This window comes from Mastigoproctus giganteus, chromosome 6 (genome assembly GCF_048544385.1).
Source record: "Mastigoproctus giganteus isolate SK-2022 chromosome 6, ASM4854438v1, whole genome shotgun sequence".
Taxonomy (NCBI): Eukaryota; Metazoa; Arthropoda; class Arachnida; order Uropygi; family Thelyphonidae; genus Mastigoproctus; species Mastigoproctus giganteus.
Window position 1 is genome coordinate 185,597,696 of NC_143580.1, and position 18,477 is coordinate 185,616,172.

Sequence of the window (18,477 nt, forward strand, 5' to 3'; positions counted from 1 at the left end):
AAACACTTAATTAATGCAAAACGAAGTATCAACAGATATAGAGAAAGAAAAAGCAAAGTGTAATAAAGAAAACGATCCCGAAAGGGAAAATATATAATAAACACGAAAAAAGAAGTTTAAAGCGACCGAAAAATATAAAGAAGAAACAGGACTTAAAGGAGAAGGCAAAAGAAGGGTAAAAAGGATAACCTGAAGTGGAAAGAGAAAGAAAAACCAAGCGTACAATGAAAAATAGAATATTTAGAGAAGAAAATCTATGAATGGAAAGAAATTTAAAAAAAGAAGCAAAGCAATCTATAAACAAGAAAAACAGAACCTTTACAAAATTACAAAAGAGAAAGAATATAATATGCACACAGAAAAACAAAAAAAAGACATATATAAACCGGAAAAACAGAAAACTTAAAATAAGAATCAAAACGATCTATGAAATGGAAAACAGAAAACAAAGAGGAAAGAAAACAATCTATAAATAGGGAAAAAGAGGACTTCAGAGAGCAAAAAAAAAAAAAAAACAATCTATAAACAGGAAAAATAGGAGAAAAAGAGAAATCTGCAAACAGGCACAGGAACAATGTGAAATGAAAACAGCGTATATATATGAACAAAAACAATCTATACACAGGATAACCATGAAATTCAGTAAACAAGATATCAAGGAAGAAGTAATCCGGGGTCTTACCAACGAGTGTCAATTCATGTTGACTTTTTTTTGTTGAGTTTTAGGTTCGCACCTTCACGACTCAACTGATGAATATTTTTCAAAATGGCTGTCTGCTGACTTAGCACATTTATCCATAGAGTGATTTCATGGAGGGGATATTTCTTTCGTCAGCATTTTAACCTCATTCAGAATCAATTCCCCTTGTCAGGCGCGATACACAACAATGAATTCGCCAGGTTTCTATGGAAACGATCAGAGGGATATAAATTAATGTGTCAATCACATCTTTTCTACGAGTATTGACAGCACTTGTACAAACTTCAATATTGCGTAACCAGCAATTTTTTGTGTTGCACGGTTTTCTACATTTCCTTTCTTCTTCTCTCTCTCTCTCTCTCTCTCTCTCTCTCTCTCTCTCTCTCTCTCTCTCTCTCTCTCTCTCTCTCTCTCTCTCTCTCTTCCCGTCCCGCATTACTACATCCTTTTATTTTTTGTCTTCGCTTGTTTTGCTGTATCTGTTTATTCTTCTCCGTCATCCTCATCTCCTCTCTCGTAGACTTTTCTCTAAGAAGGCCCAGCATCATTTCGTTAACTACTACATCTGGAACTGAAAGTCAAATAGAATTTAGACCTAACTACAAGTCTTTCATGTCTACTTTTCCCAGCTTCTTGGTTGAAGACTTTCGGGAAAAGAAAACAAAGCGAATGCATGAGTGGTGTAGTTGGCTTCTGAAAGAAAAATTTCTTTTATCACCGCACTCTTTAAGAGAACGCAAAAACTTTGCGGCGTTTCATCTGGTTTTTAATTAAAAGCGCTTTTCTTTTTAAATGAAAGTGGATGACAGGCAACCCGCTTTTCGGGTCGAGTGAAAACAATTAAATATTTGACACAAGGGGGCGTTTTTTCCCTGTTTGTCTACGATGATGTATTTCATGGTGCAATGAGCATGGCACACACTGCAGTATAAATTCAATTAACGTTTGGGTAGCAAAATAGCTACTTCATAATTTAAAGAGGGATTCATTAAATCCATTTTTTTTCACTGGATGCCCTCGAAATCCTCTGATTGCGACGACGAATGTCTTCGGAGAAGTGTGTCTCGTATAAGGAGGAGGATTAATTGAAACTTCTTTCCTCGGAAGTTGCCTTAATCAATTTGAATAGCTTCATAAAATTTCTCGAAGTTAAAGCAATTTATTATAAAGAGTATTGTCTTAAAAGTGAAGGTGCAAGTTTTAATAAACTCTGTGAGTAAGGGATGATCGATCGAGCATGTCCATTTGTCATTCGGTCTATTACTTAAGTTGCATTACTTTTATTAAATTATGGAGTTGGGATGTTTGTACTAACAATTCCATTTAGATCGGTCTTTGTTTAATGACGTATTGATTTGTGTTGGCCACAGTAAAGAAGCAGGCGTAGAGTGAGAGAAAATGAAAATTGGAAATAGTAACAGAAAGAAGTGGAAAAAGAAGGAAGAACCAACAGAAAAAAAACTTAATAGCGTTACTCGCTTTGTTTTCGGTATCAGTGAGCAAAAATGCCTCTTTTTTGTATTAAATAGAAATTTATATAATATTAAAAGAGCTCGAGTGTCCATTAGCATCATAGCTTCAAGATTATGAATACCTGAAACTGGGTATTATGCTTTATTTAAGCGCATTAATTCATGAGTTATTAAAGTTTATAATTGGTACCTTCCAAAGGGGAAAGGAACCATTTATCAGTTGACAGCTATCGTGAAATAAATGTTTCTCTCAATAAATGAAACTGACTGTGTTTTGTAACTGTTCATTGTGAAGAGGAAGAACACTTTAGATCAATTTGACTGCATGATTTAACACATTGATTCCTTAAATTATTAAATGAATCCTAAACTGACAAATGCAATAAAATCATTTGATAAATGTAAAAAGATAAATAAGACAAAATTTTAAGTACATTTGCATGGAAATTTTGTAGTATTAGTCAAAGAAAACTGCTGATGTTGCTGATCTGTTCCACGATACCTTGAAAGGTTTAACTTTCTGCTTGGTCAAGAGATGTGAAATTCGTAGTTGCATTACGAAAGTGAAACAGGGAAATTGCTACAAATTTCTATGTGAATTATTAGTCGTAATTTTTATTACTGACTGCAACTTGTGATGTCAGCTATTTCAATCTAATAGACATAAGGACAGAGAGAAAGGGGGAAAAGAAAAAGAAGACATACAGAAGGAAAAGAGAAAAGCAAAAAAGCGAAGCGGGCTTGTGAAGAGGGAGAGAGAGAGAGATAGAGAGAGGGGGGGGGGAGAATGATTAGAAGTATTAGAAAGAAAACGAAAGGCAGAGATTTTAAGAGAAAATGAAAGAGATTGGGAAAAATAGGAGGAAATTAGAGAAGAATAGAAGTTTTAGAGAAAATGAAAACAAAATTAAATAAAAAGAGAAACCGAGATTAAAAGAAAAGGAGAGGAGAAAGAGATTAAAAGAGAGAAAGAGAACAAAGAGAGAAAGAGAAAAAAGAAGAAAGTTCAAGGCACAAGAAAAACGAAGTGATGGAAAATATGACAGTAGTGTACCCTTTTTTGTTTGCTTCTGTAGAGAAATAAATAAGAAACTTTTCCATAAATGGGGAACGAACCTGGCTGTGTGCTGCTGCAACCTATAGTTTCAGGTGATGACTCGTACAGAAATTCTTCTTTGTGGTTTTCTTTCTCCATAACTGAAGCAGCCTCTCCGAAGAGTAGATGAATGTTTCAAGCCGAGGCGTGAGGTGCTGAAAAGATATCCGCCAACCCCAGCTGACACCTTTTATCTGCATTAGCAGTAGCATCGAGTGTACAAGTGTTCCGCCGAGAGTTATTGTAATATCCTAGTCCTTGATAGTTAGCCTAGCTTGTCTTTGACAGCGCGTGAAAGTCACGCACGGAGAACATCTTGAGGGCTATACAATTCAGTAGGTGGTCTTCTATAGACGACAGCGTTCTCCCAGATAAGAAAGAAACCTTTTAGAATCGGCTGGCGCTATTCATAGACAAACGTGGTGGCACCTCTTGTTAGCTGAAAGAAAAGCTGCTCTTGTTTGTCGCGGTAATAAAAACCTACCTGCAAGGCGACATACAGACACCTTTCTTGACACGCGACAAAACACTAGGAAAAGGACGATCGGTGAACTACTGATGTTTTCATCGGCACAGAAAAGCAGAAGAATGAAGTCTCTACGAGCCACCAACAACTCTGATATTCAAAGAGCAACTGTGGGTTTCAGAAAGATCTTTGGAGTTAGAAAAAGATGAGAGTTAGAGAGAAAGATAGAATGAGAGAGTGACAAAGAGAGAAGATAAGAGCGATATTGATAGACGGGAGAAGAATAGAGAACGAGTGAAAGAGAGAGGATAAGAATAGTGATATTGAGAAACGGGAGAACAGAGAGAGAGAGAGAGAGAGAGAACTGCTTTAGCTGTTGTGGTAAAATATGAATTAAAATTTATTTAGGATTTTTAGAATTTTACAATTGTTAGATTTATAGAATATTTTGAATTTTTTTTGTTTTTTTGTCAGAAGTTGAACTAAACTGACTGGCTAATCAAAAATACTTTGTGCTTCCATAAACCAAAGTCATGTTGTGGCTTCTTTATAAGATAACATGCACCTTGGTTTATGACTATCCTTTATTTATTTATTTACTTATTAACTATATATATATTCCTATGTTATTAGTTATAATTAATTTACATTAACCTTTACTTAACCTACTGCGCATTACATATAAAATAGCCATTTTTATTGAAAAACTGGTTATTTAAAGAACTACTCTCAAAAATAATAATTTAATATATATATATATATATATATATATATAGACAGAAGAGGAAAAAGAAAAAGAAAATGAAGCGAATACACGCTCTACATTCCTTTTATTTTTCAATGTCTTCTTATAAATATTGAAGGTATTGAGAGGTAATCCAAAGAATCAATTCTGTGTCCTCTTTCTTCCTTATCTTCATTAAGATTCCATACCATTACATACTCTCTCTCTCTCTCTCTCTCTCTCTCTCTCTCTCTCTCTCTTCTCTCTCTCTCTATCTCTCTCTCTCTCTCTCTCTCTCTCTCTCTCTCTCTCCGCAGAGTAGTTCCATCTTAAGCAGGAAACAAGTGGTTCCTGTTTCTTTAAAGACGACCCGCTCCTCAGACATCTTTCCCTCTGTAGAAGCCTTTCACTTGTTAATTACAGAGAAACGGATTCAAATCCATTGAGAAAGGCATCTTAATTGGAATCATCCAGGCTACTCTCTCAGTAGGAGAACAAAGGCTACTTAATTATCACGTGCCGCACGCCTTGGCAACGTTTCATGGTGAGCACGGATAAGCTGGCAACTCGACAAGGACTTCCGCAGAATTCCAAATTTCCTTTCATTAAAATGAATGTCACCTTTTAATTAGATTAGTTGATTATAACCTAAGTACACACAACGTGGGAGAAGCTTCACCATGTTGGCTTTAAAATTACCCAGATGGGAGCACTTTATGATCTTATTAGAATTCTGAAACGGGGATGGAGATAATCGTCTGATCTCAGCGCCTATATGTGCATGCGTGTGTACGTCTGTATGGTTCTGCTGCGTAGAAAGTTTCTCTAGAAAAACTTTCATATCCTTTTGTGATCTGTATTGAAGGTGGAGTGGAGTCGTGTTGGGAAGCAACTTTTACAGGGGGGGGGGATAACCGGATAAAATTAAACGTACAAGTACTGTATACAGTTAGACTACGCATGTCGTTATGCAAAATCATATGAAATCTTTAAATCCTACTCTTAATGAAAAGAATATTTTTTAAAAAATAGTTTAGAGATAGACAGTAAGTCACTAACTACTTGTCTGTTTGATCCTAGCGGGCTAGTTAATAACGTACCATCGACTAATGGAAAAAACTGCACGAACGAACAACATTGGTTAAAGGAATTGAATATGGAAGTACTAAATAGTCTGTTTTTTTGTTCTCGAATGCTCAATACTTATAATTCGTTTTTCCACTACCATTTCATTTATCCATAACTTCATAATTCACCTTAAGGGACTCATTATTCCATCTGGCTTCCGGCCCTCTCTTTCCATGTTACGTCACTGATTAGTATACAAAGAACCATAAAGACCGAACGATCCCGGCATCTCGATAATGTCTATTTGAAAAGTCCCATAAGGAAATAAATACCAGTGGAGGTGTCCAATATTTCTAAAGTGAGTTAGTTTCGTCACATCTGGCAAACTCTCAGTTTTTCTGATATTGCAGCCACCCACAGGGCAGACAAATGTGCTCCAATATTTTCTATTTCACGCAAAAAAGAGGATGAAGATGAAAAGTTCATGTAACCCAGGAAAACACCTAAACAATGTTTAAAAAGAAAAACTGAGGCCCATACGAACTCTTTTACTTTCATTTCTAGCTTTTAAATTGGAGGATTGAAGGCATAGGTCAAGCGTAAAATGCTGTATAGATTTTAGATACATAGTCACAACGCAGACCACTAGAAACAAATGGGAAAACCCAGATGTTTGGCTGATCAATTGAAAGAAACTTATATTGTGTTTCCTCGAAAGCTGTACGTGCATAAAGGCGTTCTTTTAAAGGAAATCTTTAGATAGAATCATCTATTTTCCTTTCAAGTTCTCTACTGGAGCATCTAAAAATCGCTGCCTTTCACTGCCTATTTTAATGATTAAGGCAAAAACAAAATAAAAGAGATCAGATAGCTTGTAGAATAATTGGAAAACACTCACGTTCACAAGAAAAGCTGGTTGCGTGTCTTCGAACGTTTGAATGAAACATTAGCATCACAATGTGGCGGAATATTAGAAGAGGAAAATATATTTCACGAATGAAACTCTTAAATCAGACTTGCTACAAAGGTAGATGTGATATTAAAAGAATCTATGTTGGACTTTCTCTGTGACAGGGAAAAAGTCTTTTACAAAAAAATAAAATTGTTATTTATCACGATTTTCTGACGATTTATGAAAAACGAAATTTAATTTCACTTTTTTAAATAAATTCGTCTCTAACTTTGATAGTTATTAAACCAAAATTTATTCTCACAGCTCTTCTTCTTTTCTAAGCCTGCATTCTATAGAGTAATTTGCTGATGATTTGTCTAATCAGAAAATCTTAAAATTAAATTATTGTTGCCAACAGAAGTTCAACTGAAAATTTTTTGAATTGTTTTAAGTTATTTCATACTACTTCATAACGGTCGCATTCGTAGTGCACTATTTTAAACAAACCTGCATTTTCTGAAGAGGAGTAGTGCATTCTCTTAAGTGAGCAGATTTACAACAGTTGTCGGAAAAGGATACCTGAAAGATAGGATGTTCGAACTTCTATGGAAGAATACTGATTATCTGAAAGTAGTGCAATACCATGGCTACTCGTTAGAAAATGAACCGTCCTCACAAGTTTCGTTATGGCTTGTTGTAGCAAAAACTTTTTTGTATATTTAATCGTTATAATTATTAAATAAATACACACTGACCTAACAAAATATTAGAGTCTGAAGTTAACAGCGGTTAGTCCACGTATCTCAACATTTAAATTCGAAAGGAGGTGCTCGTATATTGGGATGTTCGCGTCGCTATTTTGGTAGCGTAATGTATGTTAAAGTAAAATAATAACAGAATTAAAATGGTAATAAAAAAAATAAAAGTATTTTTCCTTGAATGTGTCTAATATTTTTAGTAAGCAGTACACGTGCAGTTTATACTGAATATTTTAATTTTCCAAATATATTAACTTGTTAGCCTTTAGAGTTTTGACACATCCAAGCTAAAACTGTGTCCGTTCTTGATGCAAATGATGTTTGTTTTTGGAATCCGAGGAAGTTGGGTCTACAGAGAATATCGGTGTTCCTTAATATGTGCCTCCCGAAATCTGTTCAAATACTAGTTGTAGCGGCGGCTGTGGTGATTAAGATATGCTTGTCAACCAGGGAGCAGTTTATGAGGCAGCGAGCGAGAGAGTGGATTGGGATGTTATTTTCTCTCTCCATGTGAAACTAGCAAAGTAAACACGGATGCTAGCTGCACGATTTAACAAACATGTTATATTTGCTGCTCGAGGAGTTTACTCTCACCGGTATAATTTTACACGAAGCTGACAGTGTGACAAAGCGAATACTCACTATCTTGTCTCGGGAGAGTTGACTTCAAGTGATGTAGAAACAGAAGAGCTGGTTCTTAGTTCAACCCAAACAGAAGACTTAAATGTTGCCATTGGATGTATAGAATGGATTTTCACTCGTCTGCATGGCTTGTTGAAAGATCAGATAGAAATATTAGCCCCTTATGACTTAATTTAATTATATTCAATACTTTCTGCTCTCATTGCAGTAACAGAGTTTTGAAATGGCATTTCAATAGCAAAATTTTGCCTCTATTATTTTAATTTCTAGACAAACGCGATTAAGTCATGTGTTATAATGGATAACATTCGTACAGAAGGCTAATAGAAAGGTACAGAAAGATAATTCACAACAAACTCCCATAATTATCGGTTTTCTGTTTCGTGATATATTAAATTTTAAAATATCGGAAATCTTTTTTCGATAATCACTCAAAAAAATTAAAAAGGAAAAAAAAAATAAAAATAAACAAAAACGTAATTAGTGCGATTAAACATTTTACTAGGTATGTGTCTGCTTATTATTTGTTATTTTTAACATCCTATTCATATTCTAATTAAAACTGGTGGGCTTAAAAGACATATAGGTCTTAAATTTGAAGAAGAGAACGATCCACCCGTCCTTAAAAAATATAATGCTATTAATTCGTACAACATTACAAATTCATGTCTGACAATCTAATTAGGCGAAGAGCGATACTCACGGAACTTGAAAGGATCATTTCTTTCCACCCCAATCATATGAAGAGCTTCTGTGAGATTCATTCATTTCTTACCTTGTTAATAACTGAAAGTATTAAGAAAAATAAAATTCACAACAATAGGATCCCGTATTAATATTAGAAATGTAAATACTTATGAGATGTCTCTACACTTTTATCATCAAGAAAATATGTTTTTCTCTTAAAAAAACCCGAAAAACTCAATTAATTGAAAGCAGACGCATACCATCCTCTATCTCAGCTTCACTTCTGTTCATAATCTCATTACTTCAATGCATTGTCATTATCGTTGCCATAACAACGGCATCCGTATACCATCTTGGACAAAATAATGCAAACGCTTTTGAAAACAAGAGAGGTGGTAATGCATTGGGTAAAATATAAACGAATTACGTCTATTTGGTTTATGCTAGCTCAGCGAGAATATGAATGCTACTTAAGCCTACCCGAAAGAATGTATACGGAGTGAATAAAAATGACGGTTCAAATTTGATTTCTGAAATGCAGCCGAGAGCGACTTATAAAATAATCGGATTTAGTTTATGGTTGTAAGAACTGTAATATAATTTGTGTGGAGTAAGAGTCCACGGGTCCATTAGTGCTTGCGATTTTCGCTTTACGTTAAGTTTCCTGCTGGTTAAAACATTATCTAAGTTTGTAAACGAGACCGGTGACACTTAGTTAGGGAACATTAAAATTCAATCACCAGCAGTATTCGACGACAAATTAAAATAAATTATATTAATGATATCATTTGAAATACGAAAATATACTTCACTGTCAGATACACATCAAAAGATCATGTCCGTTAATAATTGTTAAATCAGCAATTGGTGCTGCCTTTATTGTTACAAAAGTGTAGATCAGTCTTTTGGGTATAATTGGCCCAGGAATACTTTTCACCTTTGGAAAGTGCAAATTAAAATCCCCAATTCTGCAAAGGAGAAAAATATTACTACACCAAAATCATCTCGTTTCATTCATGTCCTCGTATACAAAAAAAAAATTCTTATTCTTTGCCTTTCACTCACACACAGTTGAAGGAATTTTATGAATTCCGTTGAAAGCGCTGAATGTAGTACTGGAACCCAGGATCTGAAGGAAGAGGAAGAAATGGCCAAATTAATACGAATAATTAATTGCGTGCTCACATGGCATTTAATCACTGCAGTAAGGGCCTATTTCTAAAGAATTCCAGCGACGACGCAGTTTTTTAGGTGAACTTGGATTTCCCATTGTAGTTTCAATGAAAGCCAGATCCTAGAAAACCAGCTAGCAGTTGACGCGTCTTCTTTCTTCCTTCATTAAATACTTGTGCTATTAGCTGGACAACCAGGTAATGGTACAAGTACCCTCGTCCTAATCCTCAGAATAGTCTGAATTTGCCCTGGTCCACATCAACTCAACTTCTTCGCCAGTTGTTGCAAATTGCATGATTGTGGAACGCAACTCCGAAGAGCTCGTTCTATCTCATCCCGCACGTACTCAACTGTTCCAGTTGAGAAAGTGTGGGATGATGTCGAGCTGGCTGAATAATCCAGAAATTTCCTATTTTTTAATTCATTTTCCAGGATTAATGAGCATTCACATTTCTTGTTGTGTAACGCTCTGATGACCTTAGATTATAACATCTATAATGTATATGACAGCAGTGATAAAAGGGGGAGGGAACAGGTACAGAATGAGGACGACAGGCCTACAATGGATCAGAAATATCAGACGAAGAAATAGCTCGCAATATTTCCTTCCGCCCTTTGTACTTGCATCCAAACTGTACATTTTTGTGTTCTAATTTTTTTCGTTAGAAGGGGAACGGGTTGATTCCTTCCTTGTGAAGATAAAGAAGGAATCATTATGACAGAAAAAAAAATGCGCGCACAATTTCTTAGTTTCAGTAATAAGAATAAGAAAGTGTGTGCATTGTAGGGGGGGGGAGAAAAATCGCAATGCAACCCTCAAGTCAAGAGGCAGGCCTTTACCGTGGGCTACCTTAGCACCGAATTAGACTATTTAAGTAAAAGGCGATACTCGGCAATGTTGAGCCTCCGTTGTTGACCGTTGCCATGGTAACGTCCTCTTTAGTTCGGCGGTGCTCACAAGAAAGAGAAGTGTGCAGGCACACAATGAAGAGCCATGTGGGTAACGCAGCTGTAGCCATCAATATCAAGCCAGTCAGGATAGGTGGCAGCTACAGCGAGTCCTGTAAACAGTAATTTAGAGTGTCAGTGATGAATAACTCTTTGAAAGCTATTAAAGGGCTCCCAACTGCGCACAGAGCGTTGGAATGTGTCATGGGTCCGACCACTTAATGGCAAATGTTCATTTTTCACGGCACATTTCTAAGCGTGAAGAAAACTCGCTATTAAGGCACGTAGTCACACTTAAAGGGACTACAATAGTAACCCCATTAGTCACGAGGATTCGGGGATTTCCTTTGTGGGCGGTTAATTAGTCGAATTTCGTTCGTACCTATTGATCGCTGGGACGTCGTAATGAAGTGGAAATCCTCATCACGAGTGTCAGTCTCGGAGATCAATAGACGGAGGTTATTAAATTAATCCCCGATCTGGAAAGGCAGCCTCCCTTTTCTGTTACTGACAAATGTCAAAACACGCCTGGCGATAACAGGTGTGAGGTATTACCCGCATGCACAGAGGAAAATACGAGATAAGGTACAGTCAGGTCTAGAGGAAATATTTAGAAAAATAAATGAGATACGTGCAGAGAGAGAGAGAGAGAGAGAGATGTATCTTTGATCGATCAAGTGAAACTTAATACCGCTAGTTTCGTTTTGACATTAGCGAAGCTCAGCTGAGCAAATGTTAACCATTTTGCATCGATTGATTCTCTCTTTTACTACCATTTGAATTCGTTGCACTGTCTGACTCTCGAGTTAACGTTTCCGCGTGCAGTTTCTGAACACATGATCACACTCTGCTGTTGGGCCCAGAACATTATAAAAGGTCGCTCTCTACAATCATCTCTCACCGTTACAATAGCAGCGCGCAGGGATCATTGATCGCGGTAATGATAGATGATTAGAGGCCCTTGCACGATTTTGCAGGGGACAAATGGGGCAAGTGGCGACTACTGCGAGCTGTCTGGGCACATTAGAATGTCCTTTTGGGAAGTTTCATTCCGTAAGCGGACCCAGTCGGTTCTCATCCGGACGTCGAGGGACGTGCAGATATTGTTGTGTTCGACTGTCAAAGCAAACCGGAAGGTTCGGATCCGAAATACTCCTCGGGGACAAGCGGGGAAACTACTGTTGCCAACGTCCCCACTTTCACTGGCCAAGTGGCGCATTTCGCATTCAGGAGAGGACTCGGAAACGAGATTCGTATAATGACCTCGCGCAGCGGCGTAATCAAGTGCTATCGTCAGCACATAATGGAATTTATTCCGGTTGCAATCTGGTCCTCCTTTTGGGCTTTCATTAAATATATCCGCTATCTGCTAAGTTGGAAAGAAAACCTTTCTTAGAAGAAGTGATTATTCTTTGCCTCTAGCTTCGGCTTTTGTGATAAAAATAATTGTCTACCCCGATATCTCTGTCCCCGTTCCATTTGTATTTCTTTCTTCGCTATCTTTTCGTAGCAAAAGATAAACTCTACTCCGGTTTAACTGTATTTCTGTAAATAATTACTGTATATCACAGTGGCTTTCTAATGTCCAAGTTATTTCATATTAAAAGTCTTCATTCATATCGAATTTTAATCCTGTAATTCAATATTCTGGCCTCAATAGTTTTTGATTAATATTTTTTTTCTTGCTCTAATAAGGAAAAAAAGAACAACTACTTATTTTATTTACCACAACTGCCTATTTTGTCTATTTAGGCCTACTGATAATCTACTGTAGAGGAACATTGTACCCATGTTAAAGGATAAAGGAAATATGTATATTGGAGACCTGTATGGAGATAATATGGAGGGGGGAAGTTTACTGAGCGGGTTAGATTTGTAAATGATTAACTGGTGGTATCTCCTGTGGAAAGATTGCAGAAATTGGTTAATAGGCTAAAGGCAAGTTGCGATAGTTTTAAAATGAGAATAAATACAGAGAAGACAAAATTAAGGTAGAGAGAGAGAGAGAGAGAGAGAGAGGGTAAGAAGAAAAATACGAGCTAAATACTGAAATAGGAGGAGAGAAAATAGAACAGGTGAGCGAATATAGGTATCTAGGAAGCCTAATGGTGCAAGATACAGAGCAACGAAAACATAAGAATAGCAACAGATAACAAAGCTTTTGAGAAGCGAAGAAGAATGCTATGGGAGAGATTAAGAATTAATTGATTTCAGGAAAAGACTAGTACAACGTCTGGTATTTAGTGTGGCACTTTATGCAGCAGAGACGTGGACGTTGGGTGGAAGGTACTTGAAGATTGGAGAGCTTTGAAATGTGGATATGGGGGATGTAAAAGATAACACCAGTTGATAAAGTGAGAAACGTGGAGGTTTTGAGAAAGTGGGTGAGAAGAGATGTTTCACTGAAATGATCAGAAGATGGAAGAAAAATTGGAACGGATATGCGTTGCGAATGGAGAGATCAATGTGATGTAGGAAAGAGCTGAAAGGAAAAGGCCCAGAGGGAGATTCGGGAAAACTGTGTAAATGAACTGAGAAGGGATGGTGGATATGGAGAGATGAAGAGGAAGGCAGAGGATAGGGAGATATGGAGAAGTGGTTGTTGAGTTGTGTGCTCGGACCTGCCTTTGGCAAAATACTGATGATCATATGTTACAGTCAACGATTACATCATTTTACGTATTTAGCTTTGCTAAGAGATAAATGTTTAAGGATAAATCGTCATTTTCAAAACACACTTTCATAATTGTTTTAAAAAAGTTTTTATCAAACTGTTCAATTATGTAGAACAATCGCGCAATAGCAATCTTATTTTGGTATTTAATTAACAGCATGGGGGTTAAGAATACAAAAGAACACGATGATACAACAGCAAATAAAAATGAACTATTGGAAAATCTTTAAGGTTTAATTAAAATTAAATAAAAAACACGCAACGAGAGAAGAGGCACACGCACTCTCCTACTGGATATTGATCGAAGTTGTCATTTGAAGTGGCTGGGAGGACTAAGGCACAGAAAGAAACAGGGGAGAAAAGTTTTCTCTGGTTTCATCATCTGTGCGATTTTTAAATTAAACATAAGCGTGCAATTGTATGTAACCAGTTTGCTGTTTTACGAGGGGTGATAATTTAATTCGCGGAGTAGCAAGATTTTATGTTTACCGCGCGAAATTTCCATAACTGCCGCTAGACGCGCCTTCCATGATCACTACTGAGCAGACTGTGTGCGCATGCCAGTACTTGTCGAGCTAGTATTGCGTGAAGAGTTTTTTTAGCAGCGTGTCATTGACTACTGTTTCGAATCAGTCTCATTTCGAACATACAGATTGAACAGCGATATGTGATTCGTTATTGTGTCAGATGCATCGGAAACAAAGAGATGAACGAGGCGTGTGGTAATGAGTGTCTTGGTAGGACGGCCATATTCCGGGGTCATATGTCATTTGTATGAACTTTGTCAAATGGCCACCGGTGCTCCCGCCTATATGGCATTGATGCTCATCTTCAAATGCATCATAACCTTTATCGGTTAGTCTAAATTGAAACAAATAACTTTTGGAAGCAACGACCTTTGACCTAGCGACGGGGGCGGTGTCTCCGCCCCCACCACGAGGAGGTAGGTCACCCCACCCAGGAAACCTTATTCCAATAATCATAAGCCCGTTGATCAACAAAAAACTACCACTTTGGCTTGTGTAGCAACAACCCCCACCCATCAAACCCAAGGCCCATCGGGGAAGTGGAGCCTCGCTCCCCTTTAATTATCTCAGTTACCATAATCCGATAACAACTTAGCGATTTAAACTTAATCTAACAAGTTTAGTAACAAAACATTTCATCCCCCTTATATTGATGACACACCAGGCAAGGTACCCCGACACACGACACAGCTTTAGCTACAGGCTACATCTGCGTACCGGAGAGAGCAGCCACCCCCCAAATTATGCAGCAAATTCACAGGATATTCATCCCAAACATCAGCCAAAAGTAGACAGTCTCCGAAGGCATCCGCACCATTCTAGGCATCGTAGGACAGCCATATTCCGGGGTGACCGAACTTTCCGGTTTGAAGTGGTTGCTCCATCAAGACAATGCCAGGCCCCATAAGGCTAATATTGCGCAGGCAGTGATCACTGCCATAGGTGCCGAGGTTCTGCTACATCCCCCTTATTCACCGGACTTAGCCCGTGTGATTTCTTCTAGTTTACACATCTGAAGAAAGCTCTGAAAGGCAAGCATTTCGCGTCCGACACAACGATGCTCGCTGGATCACAACAGTAGCACTTCGCAGTCTTTTGAAAAATGGCTTGAGTGGTTTGAGAAGCATTTAATACGACGGTGGCGAAAGTGTAAGGTTTAAGGCAGAGTATTTCGAGAAGGAGAAACCCACAATAGATTCAAATGATGACAATTAAGATAAGATCTTGCAGCAGTCCGCGAATTAAATGATCACCCCCTCGTATTTACGATTAAACCACGATGTGGTTTTATTCTAGCACGTATTGATGGGTAGAAAGTAGGCAACAGCTGATTCCAGTGGGTGAATTCCTGTGAGGTGCAAACGCTTAGGAATAAGTAGATGAAACGAGTGTTAAGAAGGATAGATGCCAATAAATTACGAAAGAGACCAAATATAATTTATGTAAGAAATGTGTCATGAAATCCAAGTGATCTTTCGATTGACTCCAGGTGATTTTAGGTTCATTTGGAGTCTATCGAAGGGTAAGGAATTATGCTTAATTAAGGAGGATCAGTGAAACGTTTAGCAACTGATCTTCTCAGGTAATAAGGAAAAAATGACTTGGCAAGAGAAACGACTCTGTACGTGTAACATGACGCTAATTAGGCAGGCAGAGTAGCACGCGAACAAAAGTTGATAAATGATCCATTTAAAGATGGGTACATTACATAGATGGAGAGAGATGGGGCAGAAAAGAAAAAGAGACAGAAAGAGAGTGAAAAAAAAAAACAGAAAAGAGAGAAAGGGAGGAAATAAGGAAACACAAGGAGAGAAAGAAAAAGAAGAAAAGAAAAGAAAATCAAAATAGAGAGAGAAAAGAAAAGTCAGAAACAGAGAGAGAGAAATTAACAGAAGACATGAGAAAGGAGAAATAAACAAACCAAACAAAATTAAAATTATTATTTTAATCACAGGAGCTTGTCATTCGTATTTGTATATTGTGCATTTCTGTCCATAGAAGTGGGTGCTGGCGGGTCAATTTGCATATCGTGCGAACTGAAAAACAGGGAATAACTCAGGGTAGAAAACTCTTCTCCCCCTCCCAAATAGGCTACCAGCCTCGATTAAAGAGGATTGTAACAATTCCTCCAGTCGTTCGTCGACGGGAATCGAACTCAGATCTCTCAAAACGATAGCAGATGGCGAAGTATGGCGACTAGGCTGCCAGAAGAACAGAAGTAAGCAGAAAGAAATGGAGGTAACCAGAGAAAAGAAATACAGAAAGTGTTCAATATTCAGCGATTGGCAACAGATGGAAGCGACCGCCCCTGACCCAGCAGTTCATTACTCTTCCCATTTCAAACATCTCCGTCATTATTCTCCTGCGTACAATCATCTTCGGGTCTTGAACTTATTTTTTTTTTCGACTAACCGTTACACACACAGAGGGCGTTGATGTTAGTCTGCGTCTTGACACAACATTTATCACCATTCCTCGAGATGACAGCTCAGCACCCATCGATGTGACGTGCACTAATCGCCTACGATTTGTACAGAGCTTTTCTGTCAGCACTAAGTGTCTATTAGTGCGCGATGTTCCTTCTTCTTCTAAGCTGCTAACGAAGCTTCAAACTTGACCATGTCATTGGATTCTGTTAAACCTTAGCAAAACTCAACAAAAAAGAAAGAATGTGTCTAAAACCGAAACTTGGCGGAATCAATTTGTTGTAAAAAAAATAAATACACACACACACATACATATGAACTCTCTTTGATGACTATTTTGATGAGCATATAACCCTCTGTCGGCATTAAATGGAAATTGTCTCCACACAGCTATTGCCGTTAAATGAACTGTAACTTAACATCGCCGGCTCTTTCATATCACAAAGTTAATACGGCACTTACGCATGCGCCTTGCCACTGGAAAGGTAATTGCATCTTCTATCCTTCTACAGAGTCACTAAAAGTTTAATAGCCTTCCAATTCCTTTGGACACTGTATTTTTTTATTTTATTTTATTATTCCCTTTCTGTGTTGCATCAGAGGCTGGCGAAAGGGAACACTTGGAAAGATCAGCAACGTTGGCCAGTCTATTATGGAAGGTGTATGCACGTTAAGACGCTCATTTTCTTCTAGCAAATGGCACATTCTCGAAAGAGAGGTCCAATTTACCGAACCAAATTGGTAATGAAAGGCCGAGATGGCTCCTAATAGAGAGGAGAAAGGTCTGAGCTTTTGCGAGAATCTCATTCAGTCTATCGGAAAGCCTCTCTTCTCACTACAAGCAGGGGAAGTCTGACAACGACCGCCCTTCACAAGACAGGTAGCGGAGCGTGGATGTTGGCTGCTGAAATTTGTTAAAGTGATGGGGGACGTGATTGGCGTACAAAAGGACACATTACGTAAACTAGTATCAACGGGAAAGATATAAATTCATGTAGCAGAAGGAATTCTGGTGATGAAATGTACTAAATGAAGTTTATAACTAATAACGGAATAACCTCAATTTTTAGCGTACTCATCCTCAAAATATGTTCTTTATTATTATTCCGTTCTTAATTAGTTGTAGATGATGGTGCTTGACGTTTAAACCATTAAATTAATCGCTTAAATCTTATAAATACACTGGTGTTCAAAGAAAGTGCATCACCCCTTAAAATTTTAATTGCCATCCGAATAACGTAAGTATATGGCAATATTTCTTACAGATTGCATCAGATAAGATTGACACGCGTTGGTGATGACGTAATACTGCATCAGCTGTTACTTTCAGCTATATAAGCACGCTCTGCAACAGTTGCAGTCATTCCTTGCTTGTGTCAGGATGGCGAGTTACGTGCAGTTGACGCCACGAAGAAAGAGTGCTATCGTTGCTTTACGTGAGGAAGGATGTTCTTCCCGTCATTTTGCTTATAGAGTGTCTTGTAATCAGTCGACAGTGAGTAGATTTCTTTTCAAACTCAAGAATACTGGATCTGCTGATAGGAAAAAAGGAACCGGATGCAAACGAGTCTCTACGCCAAAATAGGACGCGTTTTGAAGCCTTAAAAACAGTGAAGCTTCTTCGTCTGAGCTGAAAAGAAAAAGGGAAGAACATACAGGATTGGTAGCAAGTGCAGGAACAATCAGAAGATGTTTCTTTAAAAATGGACTTGTAGCCTGTCGTCCTAAAAGAAGCCCCTCCTCACACAAAAAATGCCCGATTAATTTGGTGTAAGGAGCATGTCAAATGTGTGGACATGTTTTTGTAAAGGGCGACTCCTAGAACGGCTGTTCAACTCCGCCTCATATCTCTGTGCAGAACAGTCTCACTGCAAATGGGCCAGATATGTGTGTGACGTAGGTTTGTGTGTATTATGTGTGTGTTCTGTCACACATCAGTCACCTGGAGAGAAGATTCTGGGTACTGGTCCACACTATGGAAAGGTAGGCCAGTCCCAATAAAATACGTACCGTCTCAAAAGAGACTCTGACTCACCTGATGTTGTCAAAAGGTGGGCCAGGTTCCTCTGGGGGCCTATTCCAGAGGAAGAGAAAAGAAAGAAAAGAAAAGAGAAAGACAGAGAGAGGGAAAAAATCCCGTGGTGTAATAAAAAAAAAAAAGAGAGAATCTACATTAGTGGAGAGCAGGGGGGGGGGGACAAAGTACGCTAGTGTAGAGCGCGAG